The sequence below is a fragment of the Pristiophorus japonicus genome, chromosome 18 (genome assembly GCF_044704955.1).
Source record: "Pristiophorus japonicus isolate sPriJap1 chromosome 18, sPriJap1.hap1, whole genome shotgun sequence".
In the NCBI taxonomy this organism is placed as follows: domain Eukaryota; kingdom Metazoa; phylum Chordata; class Chondrichthyes; family Pristiophoridae; genus Pristiophorus; species Pristiophorus japonicus.
In genome coordinates, this window is record NC_091994.1 from 55902050 (window position 1) to 55909388 (window position 7339).

Consider the following 7339-nt stretch of genomic DNA (forward strand, 5'->3'; position numbering starts at 1 on the left):
AATGTGGTGACCAGAACTGCACGCAGTACTCTAGGTGTGGCCTAACTAGCGTTTAATATAGTTCAAGTACTACCCCCCTGCTCTTGTATTCCATGCCTTGGCTAATAAAGGCAAGTATTCCATATGCCTTCTTAACCACCTTATCTAGCTGGCCTGCTACCTTCAGGGATCTGTGGACCTGCAATCCAAGGTCCCTTTGTTCCTCTACACTTTTCAGTCTCCTACCATTTAATGTGTGTTCCCTTCCCTAAAACATCCCAATGTGCTTGAAAGGAGCGATTATCAGACAAAATGTGACAAAGAGCCACACAAGGAGATTTTAGCGCAGGTGACCAAAAGCTTGGTCAAAGAGGTAGGTTTTAAGTAGAGTGTTGAAGGAGGAAAGAGAGGTAGTGAGGCGGAGAGGTTTCGGGAGGGAATTCCAGAGCTTAGGGCCCAGGCAGGGGAAGATGGAACGAAGGAAATAGAGGATGTGGAAGAGGCCAGAATTGGAGGAGTGCAGCGCTCTCTGGGGCTGGAGGAGATGACAGGGCAAACAAGATAAGATAAATCTGTACCCCAAATTTTCTTTCCGAAAGCGAATTCCTGCAATGGTAAAGTGCGATAGTTGCACTTAGGTTCTGCGATTCTGACTGAATTTTGATAAATGGATGTTTGCTGCCTATTTCAACACAACGCCAAGATCCCTTGAGAAAGGTGGTTTGCCCTGCTCTCTGCTCAAGGCTGACCCTCAGTGATCACACCACCTCAACTCCCATCTTAAAGGCCCATGGAGATTGAATCACCTCGGGCAGAGTTACAGGCCACACAGTCAGTGCCTGCTCCAACAATGAATGGTTTAAAACCATGATGTGGGAACATAGGGATTGCAAGGTCAGATAAGCCAAGGTCCATCTTGTTTGTCTTCTATCACCCACACAGCTTGTCAGGGTTTACATTATTAGTCCATTTTCAATCCGAAAGACAGCAATCCTAGTCCCTCTCAAACTTCTCTCTTGCAGAGGCAAGTTGGGGCAGGAGTGTGCTGGGAGAGCTGTGAGTTGGTGAGACCAGGTTGATTGTGTGAAGGGTCTGCTGCCAGCCACTCATTCTGCAACAATGTTAGGTGTAGCCGTGACTCAGTGGGTAGCACTCTCACCTCTGAGTCAGAAGATTGTGGGTTCAAGTCCCACGCCAGGGACTTGAGCAAATAATCAAATAATCTAGGCTGAAAGTCCAGTGCAGTGCTGAGTGCTGCAGCGGACTGTCGGAGGTGCTGTTTTTCGGATGCGACGTTAAAGTAAATGTAGGTCCGTTAGAAGATGAGAAGGGGGATTTAATAATGGGAAATGTGGAAATGGCTGAGACCTTAAACAATTATTTTGCTTCGGTCTTCAAAGTGGAAGACACAAAAAACCATGCCAAAAATTGCTGGTCACGGGAATGTGGGAAGGGAGGACCTTGAGACAATCACTATCACTAGGGGGTAGTGCTGGACAAGCTAATGGGACTCAAGGTAGACAAGTCCCCTGGTCCTGCTGAAATGCATCCCAGGGTATTAAAAGAGATGGCGGAAGTTATAACAGAAGCATTCGTTATAATCTACCAAAATTCTCTGGACTCTGGGGAGGTACCAGTGGATTGGAAAGCAGCTAATGTAACGCTTCTGTTTAAAAAATGGGGCAGACAAAAGGCAGGTAACTATAGGCCGGTTAGTTTAACATCTGTAGTGGGGAAACTGCTTGAAGCTATCATTCAGGAAGAAATAGCGGGACATCTAGATAGGAATAGTGCAATCAAGCAGACGCAACATGGATTCATGAAGGGGAAATCATGTTTAACTAATTTACTGGAATTCTTTGAGGATATAACGAGCGTGGTGGATAGAGGTGTACCGATGGATGTGGTGTATTTAGATTTCCAAAAGGCATTCGATAAGGTGCCACATAAAAGGTTACTGCAGAAGATAAAGGTACGCGGAGTCAGAGGAAATGTATTGGCATGGATCAAGAATTGGCTGGCTAACAGAAAGCAGAGAGTCGGGATAAATGGGTCCTTTTCGGGTTGGAAATCGGTGGTTAGTGGTGTGCCACAGGGATCGGTGCTGGGACCACAACTGTTTACAACATACATAGATGACCTGGAAGAGGGGATAGAGTGTAGTGTAACAAAATTGGCAGATGACACTAAGATTAGTGGGAAAGCGGGTTGTGTAGAGGACACAGAGAGGCTGCAAAGAGATTTGGATAGGTTAAGCGAATGGGCTAAGGTTTGGCAGATAGAATGCAATGTCGGAAAATGTGAGGTCATCCACCTTGGAAAAAAAACAGTAAAAGGGAATATTATTTGAATGGGGAGAAATTACAACATGCTGCAGTGCAGAGGGACCTGGGGGTCCTTGTGCATGAATCCCAAAAAGTTAGTTTGCAGGTGCAGCAGGTAATCAGGAAGGCGAATGGAATGTTGACCTTCATTGCGAGAGGGATGGAGTACAAAAGCAGGGAGGTCCTGCTGCAACTGTACAGGGTATTGGTGAGGCCGCACCTGGAGTACTGCGTGCAGTTTTGGTCACCTTACTTAAGGAAGGATATACTAGCTTTGGAGGGGGTACAGAGACGATTCACTCGGCTGATTCCGGAGATGAGAGGGTTACCTTATGATGATAGCTTGAGTAGACTGGGTCTTTACTTGTTGGAGTTCAGAAGGATGAGGGGTGATCTTATAGAAACATTTAAAATAATGAAAGGGATAGACAAGATAGAGGCAGAGAGGTTGTTTCCACTGGTCGGGGAGACTAGAACTAGGGGGCACAGCCTCAAAATACGGGGGAGCCAATTTAAAACCGAGTTGAGAAGGAATTTCTTCTCCCAGAGGGTTGTGAATCTGTGGAATTCTCTGCCCAAGGAAGCAGTGGAGGCTAGCTCATTGAATGTATTCACGTCACAGATAGATAGATTTTTAACCAATAAGGGAATTAAGGGTTATGGGGAGGGGACATGTAAGTGGAGCTGAGTCCACGGCCAGATCAGCCGTGATCTTGTTGAATGGCGGAGCAGGCTCAAGGGGCTAGATGGCCTACTCCTGTTCCTAATTCTTATGTTCTTATGTTCTTGTGTTCTTAAAGCCCCGTCTGCTCTCTCAGGTGAATGTAAAAGATCCCAAGGCACTACACGAAGAAGAGCAGGGGGAGTTCTCCCTTGTGTCCTGTCAATATTTATCCTTCAACCAATGTCACTAAAACAGATTATCTGGTCATTATCACATTGCTGTTCGTGGGAACTTGCTGTGCACAAATTGCCTGCCGCGCTTCCACATTACAACAGTGACAACACTCCAAAAGTACTTCATTGGCTGTAAAGCACTTTGGGACATCCTGAGGTCATGAAAGGTGCTATATAAATGCAAGATCTTTCTTTCTTCAAACCCATGCAGGAGATTCTGGTTCTGTGGGTTGATTAAAACCCTTTCACTCACCCGATGGATGCTGGGACAGCTCCACCTCCCAATGGTGTTATCTCACTTGCTCTCAGTGCTCAGTGAGGGAGGTAAGGAGTGCTGAAAGGTGAATGGCGCCTGGTAAAAGCAAGGCTTGCATTTTTATAGCGCCTTTCACGGCCACCGGACGTTTCAAAGCGCTTTACAGCCAATGAAATACTTTTGGAGTGTAGTCATTGTTGTAATGTGGGAAACGCGGCAGACAATTTGCGCACAGCAAGCTCCCACACACAGCAATGTGATAATGACCAGATAATCTGTTTTTTTTGTTATGTTGATTGAGGGATAAATATTGGCCCCAGGACACCGGGGATAACTCCCCTGCTCTTTGTTGAAATATGCCATGGGATCTTTTATATCCACCGAAAGCAGACGGGGCCTCAGTTTAACGTCTCATTTAAGAGGGAGTTAGATATGGCCCTTGCAGCTAAAGCGATCAAGGGGTATGGAGAGAAAGCAGGAAAGGGGTACTGAGGGAATGATCAGCCATGATCTTATTGAATGGCGGTGCAGGCTCGAAGGGCCGAATGGCCTACTCCTGCACCTATTTTCTATGATTCTGTGTTTCTATGTTTCATCAGAAAGACAGCACTTCCGACAGAGCAGCACTCCCTCAGCACTGCACTGGAGTGTCAACCTGGATTTATTTGCTGAAGTCCCTGGAGCGGGAGTGGGTACGGGGAGAAGTGTGACTTCAGAACAGCAGAGGTGACGGGGCATTGGACCACAAGTAGCCGGGACCAACTTGCCAATACCACGCCTCCACGATGACAAACAGGGCAAACAGTGGCAGAAGCTGCCTCATGCCATTTGAATAAAGAAGTTGAATGCACTTTGAGAACAAAGCCTGATACTTAATCGAATTTTAATACTGCACACACAGCCAGTCAGCAACCCCAACAGCAAACAGCGCGTCATGCAAAGACTATTTCAGAAAACCTTAATAATTAATAGCTGTAACACGAGGTGGGTGGTGACACATTAGTAACACACTTTAAGTGCTCACACCTCGTTTTTTATTCCTATTCATTATCAGGATGTGGGTGTCACTGGCAAGTTCAGCATTTATTGTCATCCCTAGTTGCCCTGAGGAAGTCTGGGTGCCTTGCTAGGTCATTTCAGAATCAACCGCGTTGGTTTGGGACTGGAGTCACCTATAGGCCCAGACTGGGGAAGGACGGCAGGTTTCCTTCCCGAAAGGACAATTAGTGAACCCCTTGGGTTTTTACGACAATAAGAGCATAAGAATTAGGAGCAGGAGTCGGCCATTCGACCCCTCGAGCCTGCTCCCCCATTCAATATCATGGCTGATCTTTGACCTCAACTCCACTTTCCTGCACTATCCCCATATCCCTTGATTCCCTTAATGTCCAAAAATCTATCGATCTCTGTCTTGAATATACTCAAAGACTGAGCCCGCACAGCCCTCTGGGGTTGAGAATTCCAGAGATTCACCACCCTCTGAGTGAAGAAGTTTCTCCTCATCTCAGTCCGAAATGGCCGACCCCTTATCCTGAGACTGTGACCCCAGCATCTTCCCTGTCAAGCCCTGTATTTTGTATGTTTCAATGAAATGGCCTCTCATTGACAATCTGACAGATTTATGCTCCCTTTTACTGATACTAGCTTTTAATTTTCCGATTTTGTCGAGTTGAATTCAAATTTTCAAATTGCCATAGTGGGATTGGACCTCTTGTTCCCTGGATTATCAGTCCAGCAACACGACTAATACATAACCCGTAACTGTAATTTGGAAAACCTTGTTTGCTCCTTGTGGAGAGACCAATGAAGAGCCAGACTTCATTGTCACTGCAATAGTGTCACATGCAAGGGTTTCATCAGACTGACAGCACGGCACCGTGTTCTTCAACAGACACAGAAGTTGCTGCTGCTTCATCACATCTACATATCCAAAGGTGGGAAATGATGAGAACTCGGCCATCCTTCCCCGGCTTACAGGGCTGAGGGGTGAACTAATCGAGGACTTAAACACTATAAAGAGCTTTGATCGGGTAGATGTAGAGACGATGTGGGGAGACCAGAACCAGGGATCACAAATATAAGATAGTCACTGATAAATCCAGTAGGAAAGCTCTTCACCCAGAGTGGTGAGAATGTGGAACTTGCTGCCACAGGGAAGGGTTGAGGCAACTAGCATAGATACATTTAAGGGGAAACTAGATAAATACATGAGGGAGAAAGGAATAGAACCATTGAAATTTACAGCACGGAAGGAGGCCATTCGGCCCATCATGTCTGCGCCGGCTGACAAAGAGCTACCCAGCTTAATCCCACTTTCCAGCTCTAGGTCCGTAGCCCTGCAGGTTACAGCACTTCAGGTGCACGTCCAGGTACTTTTTAAATGTGGTGAGGGTTTCTGTCTCTACCACCCTTTCAGGTAGCGAGGTCCAGACCCCCACCACCCTCTGGATGAAGAAATTTCCCTTCAAATCCCCTCTAAACCTCCCCCCAATTACTTTAAATCTATGCCCCCTGGTTGTTGACCCCTGTGCCAAGGGAAACAGATCCTTCCTATCTACTCTATCCAGGCCCCTCATAATTTTATACACCTCAATCAGGTCTCCCCTCAGCCTCCTCTGTTCCAAAGAAAACAGACCCAGCATCTCCAATCTTTCCTCATAGCCAAAATTCTCCAGTCCAGGCAACATTCTTGTAAATCTCCTCTGCACCCTTTCCAGTGCAATCACATCTTTCCTGTAATGTGGTGACCAGAACTGCACGCAGTACTCCAGCTGCGGCCTAACCAGTGTTTTATATAGTTCAAGCATAACGTCCCTGCTCTTGCATTCCATGCCTCAACTAATAAAGGCAAGTATTCCGTATGCCTTCTGATATGTCCTTACTATACAGTATAAATGCACATGAGGCCCATACTTGAGAGAAGGTCATTCTCTGACCAGATACCTTTATTACCAAGACCTCAAGTGATGAAGGTGGGTGGAGCTTCCCCTTTTATACCTGAAAGTCCAGGTTAGGAGTGTCTCCCACAAGCTCACCCCCTTGTGGTCAGTCATCTCACGGTGTACAACTTAGGTCAGTTTATACATGGGTTACACTGATAGTTGAATACATGACATCACCTTCCCCCCAAAGTCTTATTGGGATCACAGGTTGAGTCTCTCTGGTGGTTTACGCTCCCTTGTAGAGCACCTGAGTTGGGGCTCCGGTTGTTGGCGCTGGCTTGAGTGTCTGCTGTTTGAGGTGCCTCAGGCCTATCTGGACTGCCCACAGTGACTGGGCTCTCCTCCACTGGGTTCCGGTGTTCGGTCACCTGTGGTGGAGTGAACTCTACATCGTGTTCTTCCTCTGCTTCTTCTATGGGGTTGCTGAACCTCCTTTTTGTTTGATCCAGATTTGTCCATTGGTAAGTTTAACTACCAAAACCCTATTTCCCTCTTTGGCAATCACAGTGCCTGCAAGCCATTTGGGCCCTGCAGCGTAATTAAGGACAAAAAACAGGGTCATTTACATCAATACATCGCGCCCTTGCATTCCTGTCATGGTATTCACATTGTGACTGATGCCTGCTCTCAACAATTTCTTTCATAGTAGGGTGCATAAGGGATAACCTGGTTTTGAGCGTCCTTTTCATTAGCAGCTCTGCGGGTGTAACCCCTGTGAGCGAGTGTGGTCAGGATCTATTGGTCAACAGGAGGCGTGATAAGCGGCTTTGTAGGGAACTCCCTTGGATTCTGAGCATCCCCTGTTTGATTATCTGCACTACTCGTTCCGCCTAACCGTTTGAGGCCGGCTTGAACGGTGCCGTTCTGACATGGTTGATTCCATTGTCTGCCATGAAGTCTTGGAATTCAGTGCTTGTGAAGCACGGGCCATTGTCGCTGAC

General features: G+C 46.8%; 1 long non-coding RNA gene across 1 annotated transcript in view; it reads left to right on the forward strand.

Annotated features, from left to right (window-relative positions):
* The window catches only part of LOC139229238 (uncharacterized), a 28529-nt gene extending 24246 nt beyond the window's left edge, over nt 1-4283 (forward strand). The window contains exon 3 of the long non-coding RNA XR_011587694.1: nt 4056-4283. This is a non-coding gene — a long non-coding RNA (uncharacterized lncRNA). The remainder of the gene's footprint in view (nt 1-4055) is intronic.
* Nucleotides 4284-7339: the final 3056 nt, after the last annotated feature.